The sequence below is a fragment of the Eptatretus burgeri genome, chromosome 1 (genome assembly GCF_056783735.1).
Source record: "Eptatretus burgeri isolate ZD-2024b chromosome 1, Ebu_testis_v1, whole genome shotgun sequence".
In the NCBI taxonomy this organism is placed as follows: domain Eukaryota; kingdom Metazoa; phylum Chordata; class Myxini; order Myxiniformes; family Myxinidae; genus Eptatretus; species Eptatretus burgeri.
Genome location: NC_140961.1, coordinates 62896957 through 62921839, shown reverse-complemented (window position 1 = coordinate 62921839; position 24883 = coordinate 62896957). Strand labels below are relative to the sequence as shown.

General features: G+C 40.2%; 1 protein-coding gene across 7 annotated transcripts in view; it reads right to left on the bottom strand.

The window, feature by feature from the left end:
- LOC147034598 (roundabout homolog 2-like) overlaps positions 1-24883 on the bottom strand; it is a 543037-nt gene that overhangs the window by 487757 nt on the left and 30397 nt on the right. The window lies entirely within an intron of this gene.

The window sequence follows — 24883 nt, the reverse complement described above, 5'->3', positions numbered from 1 at the left end:
TAAAGTAGACTGTTGCCGTGTGTGCGCATAGTCCGTAGTAACTCTGCATCATCGTTGCTTTTGTTTTGATTGCTATATGTGCATTCTGACTGTTTGGCTGTATATGTGTGCTTTCCGTGTGTCGCGTAATAAATGTGCTTTGTGTGAACTGTTTTGCCGTTTCGCTTCGTCTTTTCTTTATTGATCCTCCATCCTGCTTCACTAAAGGGTCCGTAGTGGGCTTAATACACCTGGTAATTAATCGGAACCGTCGAGGCCGACGATAACACCGCTCAGTTATCACTGCAGCACGGAACGGACTGCTTAGGCGGTTCATGTCCGGAGTCGGCCTGCAGCGAGGTACGATCGCCTGGTTAACCATCCGTGCGTGTACTTAGGTAGATCGAATTTGGCGAGCAACCCTATCCTGCGCGGGTGGGCAATTGGCACGGTTGTGGTGGGGTTAAACCCCCACCCGTTACTAGCTTCCGGCGTTGTTCCGAGATGGTCACGACTGAATTGTCCGTCCGGTGGGCGACGCGGTCGTGATTCGAGTGACGTGGATGTCCGCACGCTGGCGGGCGCGAATTCGCAACAATATATATGTATGTATATATATATATATATATATATATATATATATATATATATATATATATATATATATATATATATATATATTAGATATTATTTCGAACTTGGCCACTTACTTTCTAAAACCACTGTTTTCGGCAGAAATAAATTCTGTTGAAGCACGTTTTCCTATAATCACTGGTGTATAAGGGGGATGTGGGGTGCCATTGGGAGAGTTGAAATACTTGTATGATGATATAACAATGGTTTTAGTTGCAAGTGACATTATAATATTATTATTTACCAAATAATAAAGACAGTAACTTGGAAATAAAACCACCATTATATCATCGTACACAGAGCAGGAACACAGCATTACATTACAGGACAGGAGGTGGTGGATGTGGTGGTTAATGGAAGGAGGAGGGAGAAGGTAGGAGGAGGCAGAGCTGATGATGTGCTTGGCATGGGTTCTTCAATAGATGAAGCAGATGTTGATGGCTTCAAGTACCTGCTGAGAGTATACTCTTGACAGTTTTTTTTTATTTCTCCTCAAGAATCCTCATACAAAGCACAACAGCACGATCCCAGAAATGCTTTTGTTTGTCATCAGCTTTCTCCACCAATTAGGAGCAAGCTTTCTTAAGTTACCAGGGCATAATGAATTGCAGGAAAGATCATGATTCGTTCTTTGAGTTGACATCAATTTAAACTCATTTGCTTACACCATCCACATCTTGGTCACGATGGTAGCTCGAAGCACTTTATGGGTTAACTCTTTCATTCTGAAAAGTTAATGACATGACTGTACTGTATTTGCAGGCTTTCTGAAAAGTGAATTTCCTCCATTAAATCGTTAATGTGCAGGAAAAACATCACCACGGAAATGAGGTACAATCGCCGGGCATTCCTTTACACTGGATTTTCTGTTACCTTTTTGAAAATTCTTCCTGGTGATGTTTTTTTCTGTGGTTGAAAATGTGTTTTTGTTATACTAGCAGAGTACCGGCCCTACGTGCAGTCTTGTTACAAGCATGCAACACGTTCTTCTGACAAATACCATTATTTGGGCGGTGTATAGGCAAGTGACAGGTCCGTATAGGAAAAATAAATAACCCAGGTTACATGCATGAAGCAAAGACATACCTACTGCTTATAATTCAAAACACCTCACTGCACTGGAAATGTGGGGACAACAATACTGCACTGTAAATGGTGGAGACTTGTTATACCCCCACCCACCTGGAGCAGCACGACACGATGCACATGTACACAGATAATTTGCATCTCCCCCCACCCCCCAAGACCACCAGCAAATATAAGAACACACCTATACATTAATTGGGGTCATGCTGATCCTATGTAGCAAGTCTGGATGCAATTGGCCCAGAACTGAAGGAGGATTAGCCTGACAAACACAGACACAAGCACACGCACACGCACACGCACACGCACACGCACACGCATACGTGAATTATAGTAAGGATCAATGCCAAGCAGTATTTATTACCTGTCTGCTGAATCTTTAATGTTCTGAATTTTCTTATTTCCAATTTGCTTACTACAGGTACAGTACTGTAATCCTCCTGAAATTTTACTTGCAAACATGATATATGTTTTCTGTAGTTAACTTTTAAAATTATTCATCTGGGGTAGGGGGGAGTGCCAAAGGAAGGGTTCACACTGGGTGCCAAGTACTCGAGGTACGCCTGCCTATAATCTTTATATGAGACTAGTGCAGGCCCGTAGTTGCGTGCCCGTAGTTGCGTGCCCGTAGTTGCGTGCCAGTATGTGCAGCTTCATTCCTTCGCTCTCGTAAATGACGACTGGATTGGGGCATTGTTTCAATTAGATCGGACCAACCGTATCAGAAATGGCCATAACTTGGGAAACAAACTCAGGTCTCCAGCGTAAATTGTGACGTCATATCAAACGAAGAAGAAGAAGAAGAATTGTTAAACCCCCTCTCTCTCCCCCCCTCTCTCTTCCCCCCTCTCTTCCCCCCTCGTCTCGGCCCTCCTCTCTCCCCCTCTCTCACCCCTAGTCTCGCCCCTCCTATCTCACCCCGAGTCTCGCCCCTCCTCTCTCACCCCTAGTCTCGCCCCTCCTCTCTCACCCCTAGTCTCTCTCCCCCTTCCTCTCTCGCCCCCACTCTCGCCCCCTCTCACACCCCTCTCCCGTCCTCCTCTCTCGCCACCACCTCTCCCCCCTCTCTTGAATTGACGCCACCTCTCTCTCACCCCCTCTCTCCCTCCCCTCTCTCGCCCCTCTCACCCTCTCTTTTCCCTTCTCTCCCCCTCCTCTCTCACCCCCCTCACTCGCCCCCCTCTCCCCCCTCTCTCTGTAAATGTATTCACAAATGTCTACCAAGCACAACAATTAATTCAAACCTTGGGAAAAAAGCAACTTTTAAACTCTTGGGAAACAGCTGTTTCCCTTGGGAAAATTCAAACCTTGGGATTAATTAATAATTTGAACAATTAATTCAAACCTTGGGTAAAAAAACAGCTTTCAAACCTTGGGAAACACTTGGGAAACAGCTGAAACGGATGAAGAATGATATCAAACATTGAAAATGCACACTCAAGTCCCCAGCGTCAATTGTGACGTCATACCAAACGAAGAAGAAGAATTGTGACGTCAATCGTGCAAAAAATAATAATAATAATAATAAACATTCATTGTGACGTCATTCGTGATGTCATAGCACCGTTTCCTGTCATTGGTTGACAGATAATATATAGGTCGTTATTGGTTGACAGACATTGGTCATTGTATCACGTTATTCTTTTTATTACTGCCAATTATTGTGCTATTATTAATATGCTGTTATCATTATTCTGAGATATCTTTTGGGAAAAATGGCATGATAAGGTGATAAGCTGGAACGACACTTCAGCTGCGATATATACACCTTTCCAACACTGAAAAAAGCAATAAAATGGCCGTAACTTGGGAACCGCTCGTCCGATTAATAACAAACCTTGAAAAAGCACATCCGCGGGTCCCCGGCAATATTCTTGGCAAGTTCCAATCAGATCGGACAGGTGGTTGTCGAGAAACGGCGGTCGCAGACAGACGCGCACGCACGCACGCACGCACGCACGCACGCACGCACGCACGCACGCACGCACACACACACACACACACACACACACACACACACACACACACACACACACACACACACACACACACACACACACACAGCTGGAATTATAGATAGATGAACGTTACGATAAAAATACATCACAACACATTTTAAATCCCCCACCAGTTTCACCACATTAATCCATTTTGACCTCCTTTTTGACCTCCATGATGGAGGACAGAGGAATGCTCTACTGTAAATGGTGGAGACGTCACCATTCTCCATTCCAATGGAGCTTCTATCAACTTAGAGACTAGAAATTGAGAAATCTTCACTGGAATAGCTATTCCTGTGAAGATTTCTCAAATTCTAGTCTGTGCAGTTATCATGGATTTTCTTGCGTTTGTCATTCTCCCGATTTTTGTGTGTATTAATCGGCATTTTTTGTGTAGTTTCCATTGTCTTGGTTGGGAGTGGTCGTATGGCAGCTCAGCTGCCAGGGTAGCTATCATTTCTTGAAGCACGACTGTGTCGCTGATGCAGTGCCCCTCTACCAGTACACACACTTGAACTGGTACTCATATGACCAACCTCAGAAGGATGACAGGCTGAGTCAACCCCCCGGTGTATTAATTCAGTAGCTAACGGGGCTTAAACTCAGGACCCCTAGGATCCTAAGCCACCACCCTAACAACTGAGCCGACACCAGGCTTTGTCTTGGTTAATAATTGAGGCCAAGTTACTTGTGGTTTCTTTTTGCAGGTGCTACATTTTATACTTGCACTTATTCTTGGTAATGTCTAGGAAGGCAAGTTCAGGATACAGTTTTGGACCTTCCTTCTTCATCAAACGTTTAAATGCTTATTTCAACATGATACCATTTTCTGATTTCCTGCTGCCACCATCACCTGTAGAGCCACAAATTATAGGCCGGTGGGTATGTATCTCCATTAAGCAAGGGTATAATCACTTCAGCTCAAGCCATTCAGGAAACTTGAAATTAAAGGCGTTATATTTATTCAGTATGGAGAAAATCAGAATATTTGACACTCTCAGTCCAATCCTTACACATTTAATATGTCCCTTTCTTCATCACCTCACAACTTCCTATTCCTTCTCTCCTCATTCCTTCAACACTTCACAAATCTTTTCCTCTACTTATGCCCAATCAATCCCTTTACTCAACTGTGGTATTTCTCAATAAAGCCACCACAACCACCATCTGTATATAACTAACTGGCCCCTGAGGCCAGGATAACTCAAGCCAAACCATATTGTAAACTCAATAGATAGTCAGCTTAATGCACCATAAAAAGGATTGCGTGCATTGCCCTGCTTCCTGGTAGCAATGAACTTAAAAACAGTTAAAGTTGAATCATGTTATTTTTTTTGTAGTAAATCCAACGCAAGAGCTGAGATGAGCAATATTATTTCAAGAAGGTGACTGATGACGTCACCAATCATTCTGCATGCAGCATCACCGTACACGTTGTCTGGCAATCATTCTCATCGTATGAAGCAGAGTTCTGTCAATTTGTCTGACTCCATCAATTCATTGGAAGAGGTTGCTAGAAATAGATATGCATCTAAATTATCAGTATTGAGAGATATGTAAAGGAGAAAGAGCCACCAGTGGTATGAACAAAACCTCATTGTTATCAGTCTTGATTTGTGATGCTGCTCAAAAGTCCACTGAGATGATGAATTTGCAAGTTGTCCTTTAAGGGAATAGCTTTTAAGTGCATTGCATTTTTACAGCAATGATGCTGCAGGAGGAGAGCGAGGCAACTTCTTTAGTTCGTCTGAAGACACACTTGTATGCAAAATTCATCAAACGCAAGGACATCCATCTGGCACATCTTAACAAAGGCAAAACCACTTAAAACACTCAGCTTAGTCTGTGTGCACAGCTTCAACACAACACAAGATAAACAACTCTACCTGAAAGTACTCTTTTAGAATCTCCTTGATAAGAAGGGGTAGGTGGGTCATTTTATGAGCAAGAATATTCAAGCAGTTCTGAAACGGAACAAAATGATCACATTAAGTATTCATTACTTTTGGTTTATATTACTTATGATAAAGATTCATTTAACCAAATATTACCATTATTGCTGTTGAAAAATCATACTTATGCCACATACAGCATATTAGGCCACACTCTTGAGGCCAATATCCAGCACATGTAGGCCAAGGCCAGATTCTCTGATTGGATGAGCCAAGACTTACTGTGTTGACTTTAATCTGAGGTTGTTTTTTTTTTTTTTTTCTCTCTCTCTCTCTCTCTCTCTCTCTCTCTCTCTCTCTCTCTCTCTCTCTCTCTCTCTCTCTCTCTCTCTCTCTCTCTCTCTCTCTCTCTCTCTCTCTCTCTCTCTCTCTCTCTCTCTCTCTCTCTCTCTCTCTCTCTCTCTCTCTCTCTCTCTCTCTCTCTCTCTCTCTCTCTCTCTCTCTCTCTCTCTCTCTCTCTCTCTCTCTCTCTCTCTCTCTCTCTCTCTCTCTCTCTCTCTCTCTCTCTCTCTCTCTCTCTCTCTCTCTCTCTCTCTCTCTCTCTCTCTCTCTCTCTCTCTCTCTCTCTCTCTCTCTAACTTCTACAATGTCAGGAAAGAAACATCTCCACAAGATTGATTTAAACACATATACTTTCATGCAAAAAGTAATGAACAGACATCACATTTGTAATGTGTATCAACATACAACACAAAATAATACCACTTTTCCAAGGGCGCAAATGCTATGGAGCAATGATACAAGACAAGTTGTGCACAATACAACCTTAATAAATACAATACATTGCTTTGTCTTATCTGTTGCTACAGACCTTACAAAATGAAGGACATGGGGATGAAATGGATTGTAGGGAGAGAAAAATAATGAATAACTGAGTAAGCAAGGGGCACATGAAATAATTGAGAGATAATGATCAGGGGAGTGATGGAATGATGTCTCGGGGGAGGGAGGGTTTCACCTTGATATCTAGTTTTTAGCATTTGGAAGCTTTGCATGCCCTTTTCTTTGAGCATCCCAGGTCAACAGGCAGCACTTGCTGGCTCTGGCAGGGTTGCAAGCAGTGGTGATGCCAGATTAGAAAACAGCAGTGCAGGCAGATTCGTGAGCATGCATACAGGTAGCACGGTATCTTCACCAAAGAATGAACTCCTTCAACCTTTTGAACTTTCTAGTTCTTAACCCCTTCTCAACATCCTGCCTTTCTTCGCTTCAACTGGTCTCTCCTCTCCACTTTCTTAAGTCTCAAGATTCTCTTACTCTGCCTTTGCCTTTCTTCTTCTATTTCTGAATGCCAATTCTCCTGCACAGATGCTCCGAACACGAGTTAGAGGTGTGAATAGGAAAGAGTACAATCGTCATGCCCCTTAATGCATCACTATCCCTCAATGGCAAGAAGAGGCCATGCCAGCACGTACCTGCAACAGGTACAGACAACGCAATTGGAGGGGGATCGATGAAGGAGTTGTAATCGTTCAAAGGGAAGAATGGGAAACAATGTCTTACTGCTTGCTTCCAGCAATGTTTTTGACTATTTAACTGTGATCAACAAGCAGCAATTGCAGGCTTATTAATTCATTATTGAAATAGATAAAAATGAAAATGAAATTATCAATAAGTATTTTAATATTAATAAGTAAAGGAAGCATGCATTACAATTCAATGAATAATTCTGTGAAGGATGTTGATAATTATTTATATGATGATAGGGGTAAACTGTAAGGGCACTCGGTAGAGCACATACCTCCACCACACAATGCCTGATCCACAAGAATATGTCGGGCCCAATACCTTTTTGAAATATCATTCAATATATCATTTTTGGCCCTTTCTCAAAATGGTGAAGAATCACTTTAAAAACTAAATAATTCTCATATGCAGATCCGGATTCGGATCTTCACCAAAATCGAATCGATTCTTCCTTGTCACACACCCAACCTGTCCACCAAGTTTCGTCCAAATTTGTACACAACATTTTGAGATATCGTGCTACATATAGTTTTTGGCCCTTTCTCTCAATGATAAAGAATCACTGAAAAAATTCAAGTGGTCGGATCCGGATCCGGATCTTCACGAAAATCTAATCAGTTTGTCTTTGTCACACACCCAACATACCCACCAAATTTCATCCGAATCATCCCACAACTTCTTGAGATATCGTGAACACAGACAGACAAACAGACAGGCAATCAAACAAACTGACAGAGAGGGGTGAAAACATAACCTCCTTCACCTTCAGTGGCCAAAGTAAAAAGAAAACAAATAAACAGGATGTATTGCCTAAATACTCTGCACGTCTGAAACCACAGATGACAGCATATTACTGTTATATCATATCAAATGTAAAACTGTCAAATGGAACGACCAAAAGCGGGGAAAGCGACTTTGAACGTACCGCTCGAACAAGTGTTCAGAGCATCCTAATGGGACAGCTTGTGACACAACATGGCTGATTTGTGACACAACATGGCTGACTCTTGCTCCACGATTCACCTTGATGTGAGACAATCACCCAAGTTATTCGGGCAGCCTCCATAAAATATTAAGACCGCTTTAACATTGCATACTGCCCTTATTTTGAATTACTACGAAAAATTTTTTTTTAAGCTTTAACATTCTTCCCAACCAATGACAATTTGTATAAAAAATTGTTTTTGACATCATCTGCAGGATGATCGCATTTGCAAAGAGCCTAAGCATCAAAACAGCCTCCATCCACTCTTATGCTTACAAGTTTCCACCTACGAGTAAAAAAAAAACATAGAAACCAAAATATCTATATCCGACTTTCATTTTAACCTTAACCTAAAAGCCATCGTTCTGTAACATTCAACACAATGTGAAAGTGATTCTGTGCACGACGCCGTCTAACTATGTTACATGCGAGACAGGTTGTCTGGCCAAAATTCAATTTTCTCTCAAAGCTCTCACCCAAGCCATTTAACAACAGTAACTGCTGCTCAACTCCATCGGCACTGCGCCAATAATGCAAGCCCAAGGAGAATTGCTCATTTCAAAGGGCATCTTAATCCTCTGTTTAATATCAACGGCCAGGCACTACAGAAATACGAATGCTTATGTCTGTTTAATATACTACCACCTGAACAACGAAATCCCCTTTTGCACTGTTACTGCAAACACTGCATTTTTATACCCTGATTACTACAAAATGGATCTCACAAATGAGCTCACTCATTTCATGCAGCAGGGCTGCATGTAGTACCTTTATTAGTCAAAGATGCTTTGGATGTCACAGGAAAGATCACACACACAAACACACACACGGAGGTGGATATACTCTACGTTGAGATCTGGGAGGACTGTGTTCCACCTGCTAAACCCCACATATGGAGATAACAACCAATCACACAAACACTACATAGTCATGATGCATGTATTACTGTTTACACTTACAATCTAATTCAAGCTCATAAATATAACAAAATGACCACACAATATTATTTGCGATAAGGGTTAACAAGACGTGTGCATGACCATGAAGAGAAGGAACATTTTTCAGAAATCATTATTCACAAAGCAAATGCCCCATCATTTCCATTTGATTATCAGCATATAAGTGAACAGTGAGAACATTGCAAACAGAAACTGAGAAGTGGAAATTACAAGCCTCAACCCAAGCTAGCTGATAAATTCCTGCACATTCTCAATGAGGGGTAATTGAAGCTCGTTAGATTTCGCAGACATGGATATTGGTTTCATCTCTCCCTATAACTGCTCATGGATGCTTCATATAGAAACAAATAGTTCCACCAAATGAATTTCTGGCCTTGACATAGTGGTCATTTGAAAGACATGCTCCAGTTGTATAACTCTTCTTGTGAGCATGACCTTCGTGTGTTATAAAAGTGGTTCCTGTCTAATCATTTTCTTTCACCCGCTCTATAATCCTCACAAGCCTAGAGGGCTGCTTTAGAGATAGATATAGGGCTATGCACTTTGTGACTGATAGATCAGGAATTGAGATTACACGTTGAGAAATGTCACTTCAGTGAAGAGGCAGGAGGAGTACCTGGAAACTGCACAGTGAATGGTTCACACCCAACATCATCCTGTTTCTCATTCAGCTGCTAACTCGATCACAAACTATATTATTATTGTTTTCACACATCATTTGCATCTGATCCTCCAATGGATAACATCATTTGGTAAACCCTACTCACTACTTGTTTTCCAAATCTCTGCTGGGCTTTTCTCCAGCAATTGCTTTAAGAACTGAACCACACTCTTTAGAGAGCGTTGGTTCTGCCAAAGCAGTTTCTTGGTAAAGGTTATACAGAGCGATTTGCCATTCCCTTGTGAGCATTGTTTGTCCGTGCTCTTTCCTTTTAAAAGCTGAGCATCAAGCAAAGAAGCAGCGCGTACTATTATAAAAGTCTTTGTTATGACTTGGCCATTGTTTAAACCATTGACCTCCTAGACATGGAACGGAAACTCCAAATATATATATATATATATATATATATATATATATATATATATATATATATATATATATATATATATATATATATATATATATATATATATTTGTGTGCCGGGAAAAGGGTGGCGAGAACGACTGCAAGGTTGGGGAGGTTATGCCATCTCCCACCAGGCTCCCCGGAATTGTAGGCCGTCGCACCGGATAATTCCGTGAGCTGGCGGGTCGATGAACCGACCGTGGTCGCCAATATCTCAACCGCGTAGCATAGGGTCTGTTTGGCTTAAACCAATTTACCTCAGTAACTACGCTATTTCAACTACTGGGGAAACTACACCCTTGGCACGTCTTGCTCGAACCGGGTCACCCTACCGACTGCGGTAGAGTTCCAACTACCGACTACCAACTCCGGAGGAATGCTGCCATTCACATATGCAAACCAGATAAAGGCATCGGAGTGGTAATCATGAATAAGATTGATTACATCGACAAGATGATGGCCATCCTGAAAGACGAAACCAAATTTAAATAACTGGGCGGTGTAACGGAACATGATCGCATGCCTCAGGTGGAAGGTCAGATCGTCAAACGACTGTTGCAGCTTCTCAAACGTGGAGAACTATCAAAGGAGGTGTACGACAGAATTAAACCTGTTGGAGCCCAACGTCCAAGAATGTACGGCCTGCCGAAGATTCACAAGGAGAATATCCCTCGAAGACCGATATTGTATTACTGTATGGAGTGCAAGTGTAAAAGTGTATGGAGTGTAAAAATGTAAGTTGTTTTGCTTGTCTATCCATCATGTATTTGTATGCTGTCTTCATGTACAGTGTATTACCAGCAGTCGTGGATTCGCAAGGAGTCTGGAAGGTTATTAAATAACTTGATTCATTTTTTAATATCAGTGAGACATCGGGTGTTAGAATTAGCAACCTTCTGAAATTAGGCTTTCAAAAGAGTATCACTGAATGCATTAACTGCATATCATTCTTTCTGTAGTTTTTATTGTTATTATTGTTATTGTCACCATTTGATCACTGTATTTTGTGACACTGTTCTTGGAGACGACTATATCAAGAAACTGAAAAGTTAATGAGGTATTGTGATGATATCTACAACATATCCTCCAATTAATGTAATTGGTTAAAAGGATTGCAAACCACCTTGGATTAACAATTCTAAATTTAATTCAACGATCTTCAGAACCACAGAAACCGATCAATCAGAAACATTACATACATCATTGATGAACTGGGGCACTTCAGTTTTGCGATGAGGCATCTTTGTAAAATCAAATGATCAGCATGGGCCAACAAAGTAGACCCATTGGACATCAGGAAGTTGATGTGTTGTTTTGGAACAATAAACTGGTACATATGGTTTATAGGCTATCGTAATTATGGTATAAACACGTGTTCTTCCTTAGCCACCAAATGGCATCCATAGCAACTGAGGCACTAATGCCCATTTCGACCAGAAAATCAGGTTTTATTGGTTTTATCTCTGAGACTTTCAAAAATGATGAATTTTAAGGTATCTTCTGGTTCCTTCTTTCAGCTCGAGGTGTTATTGCTTGGAAGTATTGACAGTTGGTAGCCACTTTAGTTATTATTTTAATCTTATGAAATTCTCACCAATTCTCATCCAGTATTTTTAACTGCATTGGAGATTTCTCGCAGGGTCTGGTGCTAATGCTTCAGTCACATTTGGCTCGGCAGCCGTAGGGTCTAAAAAATCTACGGCCACGAGCAATTATAGGGCGGCCGCAGTATTTCCACGGTCACACAATGTAAGTCACTTATGTTTTTATTTTTTGGGTAGCCACACGGGGTATTTAGAAATTGTGGAGACCGAAAACGTGGAGGTGCAGTACGGTCTTTGATTTTATGTCGCACGGTCACCTTAGGGCATCCCTGCGGCGGCCATAGAATTTTAAAGGCAGACGCGAGGTAGCCTCAAGGTGCCCGCAAGGCGACTGCAGGGGGGCCCTAAGGCAAACGTGGAAATACTGCGGCCGCTCTAATTTTTTGGGGGTTGGCAAAATTCATTTTTCATTGATAAGAGCCTACGGAAAACGCACGAATAACGCAAGCCCACCGTACGCCCTATGTATGTCGACGTGGAACACATCTACGTCATGGCTATCGAATTGCTACGACCAACCTAGAAATGAAAAAAGTTATAACTCCGTGCTTTAATTCCACAGAGACCCCTACGGCCTGTAAAAGATAGCCATACAGCGTAGGGCCACCCTGAGGCCACCTCAGAAACTCTGCGGCCGCTGCACGTTTCTGTCAATTCAGGGAGGGTATGGCCGCCGAATCCTAGCCGTAGAGCCAATGTGACTCATGCTTAAAGCAGCATTTTAATTTTCAGAGTAATTCATTTTGTTTAGGTCGTTTAGGTCTACAAACCAATGCCAAACAGACCAAGTCATGTGGCGGTGTGTGTTGGTGGGCGGGGGGGGGAGGGGCAGGGTCTCATTCTGATCTGCAAAGTCTCCTCAACATAAGTCTCCTCAATAGCATCATATTACATATTGGCAATGCAATGATTCCCAGAATGTTCCAACAAAACACCTTTGTAAAACATATGCTTCTTTGCAGTGTGGGAAGACAGGTTGGAAGGGTACATGTCAAGTTTAGTTGTGCTGTCCCAATACAATCTGGTGAAATAATGTGCACATGGAGACAGAATCTACAAGTGTGAAGAATCCCAAGAGGATGGAAGTGAAAATGGTTATCTCACCACATTGCTATACAATATACAGCCTGATAAAAGATAAACTTATCAGTAAAAGGCCCAATGATTATGTTTTTTGTTTGTTTGTTTGTTTTTTTACAAAGCTGGAGCCAATATAAAATTGTTGCATGAAATCATTTATAAATCCCATGTTTGGAAAAAAAAAAGCAGAAGCAACGAGTATGTGATATATGAATACATATCGAGGTAATCGTCACACTTATAGCGACTCTCCTGAAGTTTAATTAATTTCGATTTCAATGAAGGTGGGATGTGAATTAATGGACACTGAAGGAACAAATAAATGGGACTAACAAATGACTATTTAATTCAAAATAATATGGGGACAGCTGGACGAACCACAATGAGCAAGGCTTTCAGGTGCACACTTCAAGGCAATCATGCACAAATAATAGAGATTGCTGGGATATTTCAAGCAATCAAATCTCTGCACTCTCCTTGATGAAATGTATTTTGCTTCACGGCTAATTCTCCCCCTTGCACCTAAACCTTTTTGCATTTACTTTCACTCTCCGATGATTTCTGCCTTTTCTGCCAGTTTGGTGTCATTATTCACATCAGCGAAGCAGACTTAAATGACAGGGATTTTTTTTTTGTATGCATCTTTCAGTTGCATTTTTGGTTATCGTTCACATGCAGCTCATGGCTGCGGGTTACCATCAGTTCTTGCAAGGGTGCAGCATATTCAGTGACCTCTGTAGGTTAGAGTCGGAATTTGGCCAGAGTGCCAGCAATAGCTTGCCGAGTCTTCATGAAGGAAACTGTGGGATCTTTAATGACCACCAACTAATGCTGGCAGATGGGACGCCATGCAACATCCATCTGATGAACAGCACACCCATTGCTGGATCTCCCTGCCTGTGAAACACCAGGATGAGAGTTTATAGCTCGGCCAAGATTCAAGCCAAAGCTCGGCAACTCAGAGGCATATGTGCACACTACGAGGCTCAAGGCTACCCTGCCAGCCCTGCAGCTTTGGTTAGAGAGTGGCCCAGAAGCATTTGAGCTTTGTAAACGTTTTATTACAACTATGTCAATGTGATGAACTGATAATAATTTCTTTCTTTCACTTACAGTTTATGATTGTGAAGACATTTATCGTTGGACGACCAAATAAAGGTCTGCTATTGTGGAGAAGTTCTCTGTAGCTGGCTCAATCATTAACATTCAGAGAGCATTCAAGCATCAATTAGGTATGAATGAAACTCCATCTGCAAATTATATTCATCATTAGGTGAATGCATTTTGAAGTGAAGGTATGGTAGAAGAGGACAAATTATGTGGTAGGTCATGCAGTGATGAGGGGCTCTAAGAGGTCTCTATGACAATCTCCACCTGTACTTCACAGGAACAGGGAATCCAAAAGTAGAATACTCATAAAGGTCCTCGGGGGTTCGTCAGAGCTTCAGTTTACCCAGGCAGTTTCAACATGTGACAAAGAAGCGAGAGTAAGATTCGGTGGGATTTTCTTGCCTGCATTGAAGATAACGAGCATATTCTTGTCCAGCTCTTTCTGACTAATGAGACAAACTTTACAGAGATCGGTTTTGGTAATAAGCAGAACTGCAGGTTTTTGGGCTCTGAAAATCCTGAGCAGCTTCAAAAAAGTTGTGTGGTGTGCTGTTCACAAACATGGTGTCAAAGGGCAGTATTTGTTCTTGAGGGAGACCATTTGAGGGAGATGAACTTCAAAACATAAACATAAAAATATAGAATGTAGGAAAATCTTAGATTTAGAAAATGCATGCTGTGGTTTGAGTTCCAAGCCCTTGAACAATATTTGAGCAAAGCTCTTGCTTTTCAAAATAAATACAGAGATAAAAAAAACTGCGAAGTGTGTGTGTGTGTGTGTGTGTGTGTGTGTGTGTGTGTGTGTGTGTGTGTGTGTGTGTGTGTGTGTGTGTGTGTGTGTGTGTGTGTGTGTGTGTGTGTGTGTGTGTGTGTTGTTGGTGGTTATTATCTCCATATGCGGGTTTCAGAAGGTGGAACGGAGTCCTCCCAGGTCTTGAAGTATCCACCTCCATTTCAGTAAAGGTGGAGGGGAGTGGAGATCACGATACATAGATCAAGATGTGAAGTTTTGTTGTTCTCTAAGTTTTTGTCCGAAGGCTCTTTTCAGAGGATCTTCACTGAGCCCCAGACATTTTCCATCTGCACTTCATTTGTATCAATATTCCCAGTGATTGTTTAGAAGATCTCTATAAGGTTCTGGTTCATCATTCACATTGCTCCAATTATCACAGGTACAATTTTGGTGCTCTTCAGATTCCAAGATCTTTTAACTTCATTTTTGAGGTCTTGATATTTGGTCATTTTCTTGATTTCTGTGTTGTTTTGGCTCGGAACTGAAACCCCAATTAACATTACCTTCTTTTATTTTTACACCTTACTATATCTGGCTGCAGTGCTTTGTTTTCTATGTTCACACTCAATGTGATCATCAGGTCGTATGTGAGCGATCTTTCCTTGTTCTCAATTAACACTTTTGGTTCATGTTTCCATGAGTTTTCTGGGACTGGAATATTGAAGTTTTTGCAGATGTGCCAGGAGATTACTCTGCAAACCCTATTGTGCCTTTGTGTGTACAGCTGTAATGATATGAGTTTTTACATTGCAATAGGAGGTGGCTCGTACGTTCTGCTTCCACCTTGCAGAACCTACACTTGTCCGATTGACTCAGTCCCACCATTTTCTTATAGCCATTTGTGTAGTGTTTCTGGACATGGGCATTTATCATGATTTGTTCCCCATCCCAGTTGAGCTGACCTCTTTTCAGCCATTCCATTGAACTGTCTTTGTCTCTGCCCAATCTGTCCAACTCATTAAAAAAAATCTACCTGCTCTTTCGTTGTTCTCCTAGTTGTCAGTGTATAATCTATTGATATTTACCCTCGCTGAAGGATTCAGAGAGGGTATTGGATTTGGGTCCGGTTGTTTGTCTGTTTGTCCGCACAGAACTTCGATGTTTGTCTCCGCAACCGCTTGTCTGATTGAGATGAAATTTTCAACATTAGTGAATCTACTCATGCAGAATGTTACAATGATAAATAGTATGTCAAAGGTCACGTGGTGTGGGAGCAATATTGGAAAAACGGAAAAATTTTGGACCTCTGTATCTCTGAAACCGCACCAAGGAAAAAATTGAAACTTGGCAAAGAGCAAGTACTCCTCATGCTGAATGAGTGTAATTTTTTATGACATCATAGGTGCCTTCATTATGACGTCATAATTGCATATGTAGAACGCAACATGCGATCAGTATAAAAAAAATTTGAGGTTAATCTTGGGATAAAATAGTCCACAAAGATTTTTTTGATGACATCAGTAGTCACGTGTTCGGCAGCCATGTTGTTTTATTTTATTTTATTAAAAACCTTCAAAAAAAATCTTCTCTGAAATGACTGAAAAGATAAAGGCAAAACTTTACACATGTGACCGCCTATGCATGAGGAACAAAATGGTCACACATATGACACCAATTGGTCACATAGTTTGGCAGTCATATTGGATTTACCCTAAAACTTATGAAAATAGACCACTCAAAAGAAGTCCTGGCATGGGTTTGCAATCTCTGATTTCTCTTTTTGTTGTTCACTTTATATTTTTCTTTCGTAGTTTTTGCAATCATTGGGGGGTGTATTTGTTGCCATTTCAGTGTCCTGCATGAAATCTACCATTTGCACCTGTGTTAGGAATTTTTTTGCAACATTTTCTGGCTTGCTGTCTTCGTGTGTGTGTGTGTGTGTGTGTGTGTGTGTGTGTGTGTGTGTGTGTGTGTGTGTGTGTGTGTGTGTGTGTGTGTGTGTGTGTGTGTGAGACATAAAACAAATGGAACTGCTTCACATCATTTGGAACACACCAGGGCAGGGAAATTAGGGATAACAAAGTGTATTTCACATAAAATGGTTGACTATCTGCAATCATTATAGTTAGAAAATTCATTTTCTGTTTGGCAATGCAATGTTTAGATGATGCATTTATCACCATAAAAGTGGTGGGAAAAACAGAAATTGCAAGATATCGTTTTTCATCATAAGTTATAGAAATATCTTTCATTTCATTTTCTGGGTTGTTGCATTCATTCCATTGCATTGTACGATAGAGGCAAGAAACATATTGTACTTAGGAAGCAAGAAACAATCTAAACAATGACAGAGTGAGGTGAGAAAAGATGTTTCAATTCCCCTCATAGAATTTTCGTGGTCTGATTACATGTTCAGAATACAGAACATCTGCACGAGAGGGTTTTATGGATGCTATTGTGGGTAATTTCAAATGAAAAAAAAAATTACTTTCATGAACTTCTTGTGGGTTTGAGCTGTAAAATCTTTTGGCACGAGTCTTCATGAACCTACATGCTTGCCAGGCATGGCGTTTGACTGAAGGTGGCAGGAATGTATGTATATATATATATATATATATATATATATATATATATATATATATATATATATATATATATATATATATATATATATATATATATATATATATATATCTACACAGTAGCCTGAAAGTTACTTTACCCATGATAAATTTCTCGCACTTCCTCTGTCCCTTCCCCTCTGCCCTCACCCCCTATGGTATGCGGAAACACTGACTCAGAAGAATAATGGAGCACATACAGATACAATGACAAATTAAGTATTGTAAGTACTGTACAATAAAACCTGTATATTGAAAGAGTTCAAAAACAATGCTTCACTGGGAAGGGGTAAAGTGACTTTCAGGCCACCCTGTATATATATATATATATATATATATATATATATATATATATATATATATATATATATATATATATATATATATATATATATATATATATATATATATATATATATATATATATACATATGCAAATATTAGGCTGCATTCAACATGCACACATAGTAAACATACATCTTCCTCTAATAAATAAAATTTGGCGTCTGTCTGTCTGTATGTTCACATGTTTTTTCCAAAGTCTGTTGGACCGACAACCACCACATTTGGCACAGAGACCAAGTCCAGCCCGGGGATTGTCCAAAGGGTATTTCACTCTACCACCTCAGCCTTTAAAGACCCCAAAGACCCACAAGGGCCTTAAGACCCTTTAGACCTCAAAGACCATAAGACCCTTGAAGATCCTGAAGACCATTTAAAACCGGAAAAAACCCTAAAGACCCAAAGACATTTAAGACCCCGCAGACCCGTAAGATCCCAAAGACACTTAAGACCTTGAAGACCCTTTGAGTCCCTTAAGACTCTTCAGACTCCGTCCGTTTGTGAAGGTGTGTGACTTATATTATATACTTTTTTATGTTTATAAATTACATACTGTTTGAATGTCATTTGCACCATGATGACACATGTGTCTATTTATTTCATACTATTGGAATGTAACTTGTAAATCTTTCAACCCTTTAGACTGTTGAGAACCGTTTGAACTTTAAAGACCCCCAAGACCTTTAAGACCCTCAAGACCCCTGGAGAACAAGCTGCCAAACCTCAAGACCCTTAAGACCTCTTTTCAAGTGTTAGACCTCCTTTTAAGTATTGCCAAAGAAGTAGGAAAAAAAAGGTCAACTGCCTGAACTAACACAAGAACTGGCACAGGTATCAGCAGTTCAAAGGGACTGGTCTACTGTTAGAAGGTCTCTAATCAAAACTGGTCTCCATGGATGAGTTGCTATCCAAACATCCTTTCTGCATAAAAGTAACAAAGCAAAGAGTCTGAAAGATGTCCAAAAACATTAGACACGGGATGCCAATCAATGGGAAAAGGCAGTTTTGTGGTGATGAGTCAAATTTTGAAATTTGTGGAACAAATAGAAGGCAGTGTGTCAGAAGGATAAGCGTTGGTGAGAAGTATAAGGATGTGTCTGTGTCTGAATGTGAAGCATGGTGGAGGATCTGTTCAGGTATAGAGATGTATTTCTGCTGCTGGTGTTGGTTATTTGGAGGGAATTGAAAGAGCAATGACTGCTGACAAGTACAAGCAGATCCTAATCCACCATGGTATCCTGTCGGGAAGGAGGTGATTGGTGACAATTTTTTTATCCAGCATGACAATGCATTAAGATTTGTAAAATTGAATAAATTTTTGTTTCTTAAATAAAACATGATCATGGAACTCAGAAGAGCACATACCTCCGCTAGGCTGAGAAGTTTACGTTTTGTATCCTAATGATAGAACGGACCTTAACCAAATCTAAACAGCTTGTTCTCGTCAGCTACCCAACTAATCCACCAAGTTATGTATTACCCGTTCAAAACTTTTTGAAATATCATTCCACATATCGTTTTTGGTCACATCTCTCAATTATTAAGAATTACATTGAAAAACAAATGATTAATGTATTCGGATCATCACCAAAGTCAAATCAATTCATCCTCATCACACACCCAACCTGTCCACCAGGTTTTGTCCGAATCCATAACTGTTTGATTATCCTGTTCACAGACAGAAAGACAGGGGTGAAAAATACAACCTCAGTCCACCTTCGGTGGGAGGGGTAGTAACACCTTTTATTTATCAGAATATACCAATCTAACAAAATAAATGTATATTTTCAAGTTCATGCCCTGAGGCTTTTGCACAGTACTGTGTACATATGTAATATAACAGCAAATACAACCTCTCACTTTGCTGACATGAAAACGAAGACAGTGGGAAGTGAGGAGGGGAAGGGGAGAAATGGGGAGGGAAAGGGCATGTTTTCGACTTGTCTTTGGTAGGTGGACGTGAGTGTAAGGGTGGGAGGAGGGAGGGTTACCTAGAGTCGAGCTTTACCCCCTTACACCTCATAAAGGTATATAAATGAAGGGGACTTATGAGTGAGGAGTTAGTTTACCTCCTTATACCTCATGGAGGCTTAAGTGGGAGGAGGACTTGAATGGGGGGGGGAGGGGGGTTAATCTCCCCCAATTCTAAAGGCCAATTAATCCATGTGTTTGCCATCCCTCGGATAGATGTAAAACTGGACCTCCTGTCTGCCGGCATTGGAAGAGGATTGAATGAAATGGGGTACATTCACACAGGTTCACACAAACCATTTTAAAAGCGATTATAACATGGGCCTTCCCTTGAGGGATGAGACTCGTACTGTGGCTGGCATCCTGTCTACCTACTGTGGAACTGGAACAGAGGCAATAATTCCTCTTCCCATTAAGGTTACTTGTCATATCTTACATTTTAACCTTTTGTCAGATTTCACTGAGACAAAGTACCACATTAACATTTGTATTTTCTTATGTAAATATAGAAAATACTTCGTTTACTTTCTCACCTTAACAATGTCTTGCATGTCAATTTGGAATTTTATTTTCAAAAACGACAAACACTGTGAGAAGAAATGTCAATTACACTGCTGAACGACTGTATCGCCATGGCTTACAAATGAACAAACTTCAAAGAATACCACTCAGAGTTGAGCAACAAAATCAAACATTTCAGCAAAAAGACAAAGAAAGCAAATGGAAATGTAAGAGAATGGTGAAACAGGGGTGTGTTCCATTACCAAGCAGCTTGTAGAGTACTCGCCAAGTGGCTTAAGCACTCAAGCAAGCACTCCAATGAATTGGTTGATGAGGAACGGCTGACTTAGCAAGCAATAGTGAGCTGACTGATAAAGGGACACACCCCAACACCTTCATCAACACGAAAACAAAAACTGGTGTAACTATGGAGAAAGGGGGGGGGGGTCATAAACTTGTTTAAAATTAATATGGTTAGTTACAAGAATCGCTAAATTCTTTAAATCATCAGACATTGACACTTAATTAGTCCATGAGAACGGATCCTCAAATCCGAAAACAGATTTTGATTACATACGTTATATTATTTCATCCATGATATCAGAAAATGACATCATATAATGCATGAAATCGCTCCAAGTTCCTAATTTGAAAACTATAGTACTTACAAGAGAGATGTATGTAGCAAATCCCAGGTATGAAAATCAGGCATTCAATATGAGTGAGGAAAGTGAAAAAAAAATTTGAGTGCTCTATCGTTAGGAAACTGTTGCAGCCTGTTCCAAGTCAAGGCAATGTTGAGGAGGTCAAACAAAATGGCGGCTTAAGACCAAAGTGAGCTTACAATGGGCTGACCAAGATGGCCATCTTCGTAAGCCATATATTTTTTTTGTGAAGAACACCACCTAAATTATCTTCAAAAGGGGTGTTTAAATTTACCCAAACACCAAGTTTTCATTCATGCACTACCATGGAGTTTCCTTAGTGTAAATGCATGCAAAGTTTCGGACTGTGAGGTTTCATGGTTTTGCAGTTATGGAGGAGACACACACACACACACACACACACACACACACACACACACACACACACACACACACACACACACACACACACACACACACACACACACACGAGGACATACTTTGAGACAAGGGAGGGGACCGTTCCACCTTCTGAAACCGACAGATGGAGATAACACCCAACAACACACTCTCACAGAAGAAGACTAACATCTGTGCCAAGTTTCGCTGCTTCGCTGCTGTTGGAGGATTCGTTCATCGTTGGGGAAAAACGCTTTGAATGTATGCAAATCTGACACATGAAACAACTTTCTAGATGTTCACTTTAAACATGTGAACATAAACTTCCAAAGGAAAAATGGAAATGTAATATTGCTAGAATCAGATATAACTCTTCAGGTGGCAAGCTTCAGTTTTTGTTGAAAAAAGTTTGTTAAAAATCCCTTTTTTGAAACAACAATAATTAAATAAAAGTGATTTTGTTAATCACATAATTTGATGGGTGAGGGGTTGAATAAATTTTCCACAAACTTTGAAGCAGTCACCCTGCTCCACTGAAACAATGCAGGTGTTCCTCGTTTTTCCGTGTCGTCTCTGCCAATGTCCAACATTCTTCCCAGTGGGAGGGGTGTTTTATTACACTATTGGAATAAAATGCATGTTTTTAACTCCTGTAACATTTTGGAAAGGGATGTGCAAGTGATGCAATGTTAAAGAGTGGCCCGCATGTTGTGGCAGTTGAATGAAGATCCAAGACCTTTCGACATGCTGGCTAATAGTGGTGATCTGGCGAAAGTGCGCCCTCTGCCGTTAATAGTGCCAGCTTACACTTTTGGGATGCCTTGTGAAGTCGAAGTGATGACAATTTTGCAAACGATATGCAAAAACTGCTGGGAGATTAACATACATTACTAAAAAACAAAAATTAAATATAAAAAATGAGCAACCAAATACAAGCTGCATTGTAAATCAACCACAAAGTTAATGTCTCAAGTTATCCTGATGAGAACAAATAAATGTGCAAAAATAAAAAGATATGAACAATCAATATCATGGTCTTTTTTACATGCACCCTGCTGTGAGGTTGTATCTCTGATTCCTGTTTTTATTTTTTTTTTTCCTCTCTCTCTCGCGCTGAGAACATGGACACGTGAATTCACAACTTTCTGAATTCCATGCATTTTCAGCAAAGACGGGATTCATCTGTCAAAGTTGTTCATAAAGGTCTGCGAACGATGTTATCACATCATACAATACATCCCAATATTTCTCATTTTATTTTTTCAATCTCTGGGTATACATTCCAAATGGGAATATATTGTGCACACTTCATTGGTAAGAATATATATATATATATATATATATATATATATATATATATATATATATATATATATATATATATATATATATATATATATATATATATATATATATATATATATATGTGATGCATGATATAAAAACATTATTTGAACTCTCTTGGGCTCTTTTGTATGTCATCGGTAGAACACTTTGAACACACTTATTAATCTACATGGTAACAGGCTTGTTTCACTCGACCTGGAAAATAATGTAATGAAAGCACCCAAGTGTATATTCTCAGATATTTATTTTTATATGCACACACATTCCCTTTTTGGGAACAAAATTCCACTTTGGCAATTTCTTCCAATAAAAATATTCTCCCTTTGCATGAACATTTCAAAACTCCTTGATGGGCTTCATATTCCATCTTAAAATCGATGTTTCAGTGGCAAAGCTGACAAATGATTCTTAAACGAATGCTGTACTCTCGTAACCCCTTGATTGTTGGAGATCTATATGGTACAAGGCCAACCTCATTCCACTATTCCAGTCAGCTGTGGCCCAGTTGAATATATCAAATGTAACACATCGACTGGGGTAGCTGAAAGGCAGGTAGTAAAATCACATTCCAGACTTGCCCGGCCCATCAACAGGTTGCAGCAAACAGAGCAGTGCATTCACACCACCAGTCCACCACCATAATGGATGTCCTAGTTAAAGCCACAACACTGAGTATTAATACAAAAGAGCAAATGAGCAGAAAAGGCTTTGCATTTTTATACCTCCCCTGATGAAGTTGCTGGAGACATTATGTTTTCGGGTTGGCCGTTCGTCTGTCCGTGCTAATTAACTCCACCAAGGAAGGTAGGTTATGTTTTCTACCCTGTCTGTCTGTTTGTGAACAGGATATCTCAAAAAGTTGGGGATGGATTTGGCTGAAATTTGGTGGAGAGCTTGGATATGTGACACTGATGAAATGATTAGATTTTGATGACGATCCAGATCTGGATCTAAGGATTTTAAAGTGATTTTTCACCAATGAGACATTTCACCAATGAGACACACACACACACACACATACACGCACGCACGCACGCACACACACACACGACAGAAGTCATCAATATACTTACGAACGGGCCAACAACGACATATAGCAGTTTTCTGAAAAAGTTGTGGACAGATTCGGACAAAACTTGGTGGGCTGGTTGGGTAAGTAACAAGGAACAATTGCTTCGATGTTGGTGAAGATACAAATCCGGATCAGGATCCAAGAATTTTTAAAGTGACTCTTCACCAATGAGTAATGATATAGTATCCATCCAGGGTCTAAAATGATATGTGGTATCCATCCATTGGGACCATACTCTTTGCAGAGCATTGGTGCTGCCAAAGCAGTCTCCTGGGCTATTGGACACAATCCCAGACAGGTCACCACTTCGACACAAGATATCAGTAAGCTAGTACTCATTTTGCCGACCTCAGAAGGATGACTGGCTGAGTCAAACCCACCTGGTATTAATTCAACAGTATAGCAGGATTTGAGCTCAGGAGACAAGGATCCCAAGCCCACCCCTCCAGTTATTTAGTATATATATATATATATATATATATATATATATATATATATATATATATATATATATATATATATATATATATATATATATATATATATATATACATACATATATATACACAACATGTCAACAGTTTTAGAACACCCCCATTTTTCCAGTTTTTATTGAAATTTAAGAAGTTTAATGTTTCAATGCATTCTGATATTAAAGCAGAGAACAAATAAACAATTGCAGATAAAAAAGAAATGATGGAATAGTTTTGTCTAACAAAATTTATTCTAAATTTTTGAATCATAAAAGTAGCCACATTTTGCAAATATATAACAGCCGAACATACTCGTGGCATTCTTTCTGCAATGGAAATCAAATATTGTTCGGAAAGTTCTTCCCAACACTGTTGCAGAAGTTTCCACAAATGTGTTGCACTTGTAGGTTGCTTTGCTTTCACCCTTCTGTCCAGTTCATCCCAAACCAGCTTGATGGTGTTTAAGTCTGGAGACTGTGCTGGCCATTCCATGATTTGAACCCTACCGTCTTGTTATTTTCTGCTAAAGTAGTTCTGACATAGCCTGGTGGTATGTTTTGGGTCGTTATCTTGCTGTAGGATGAACCCATGACCAAGTAGGCATAGACCAGAGGGTATTGCATGGTGCTGCAAAATGCTGTGGTAGCCCTTGTGGTTCAGGGTGCCAGTCACTCTGTGCAAGTCGCCGACTCTGGATCTGGCAAAAGAGCCCCAGATCATCATGCTTCCTCCTCCATGTTTTACAGTTGGTGTCATATACGAAGGAACCATTCTATCGCCTCCTTGATGGCATACAAAAACCCTGCATGATGAACTGAAGATTTCAAATTTTGATTCATCGGTCCACAAGACCTTCTT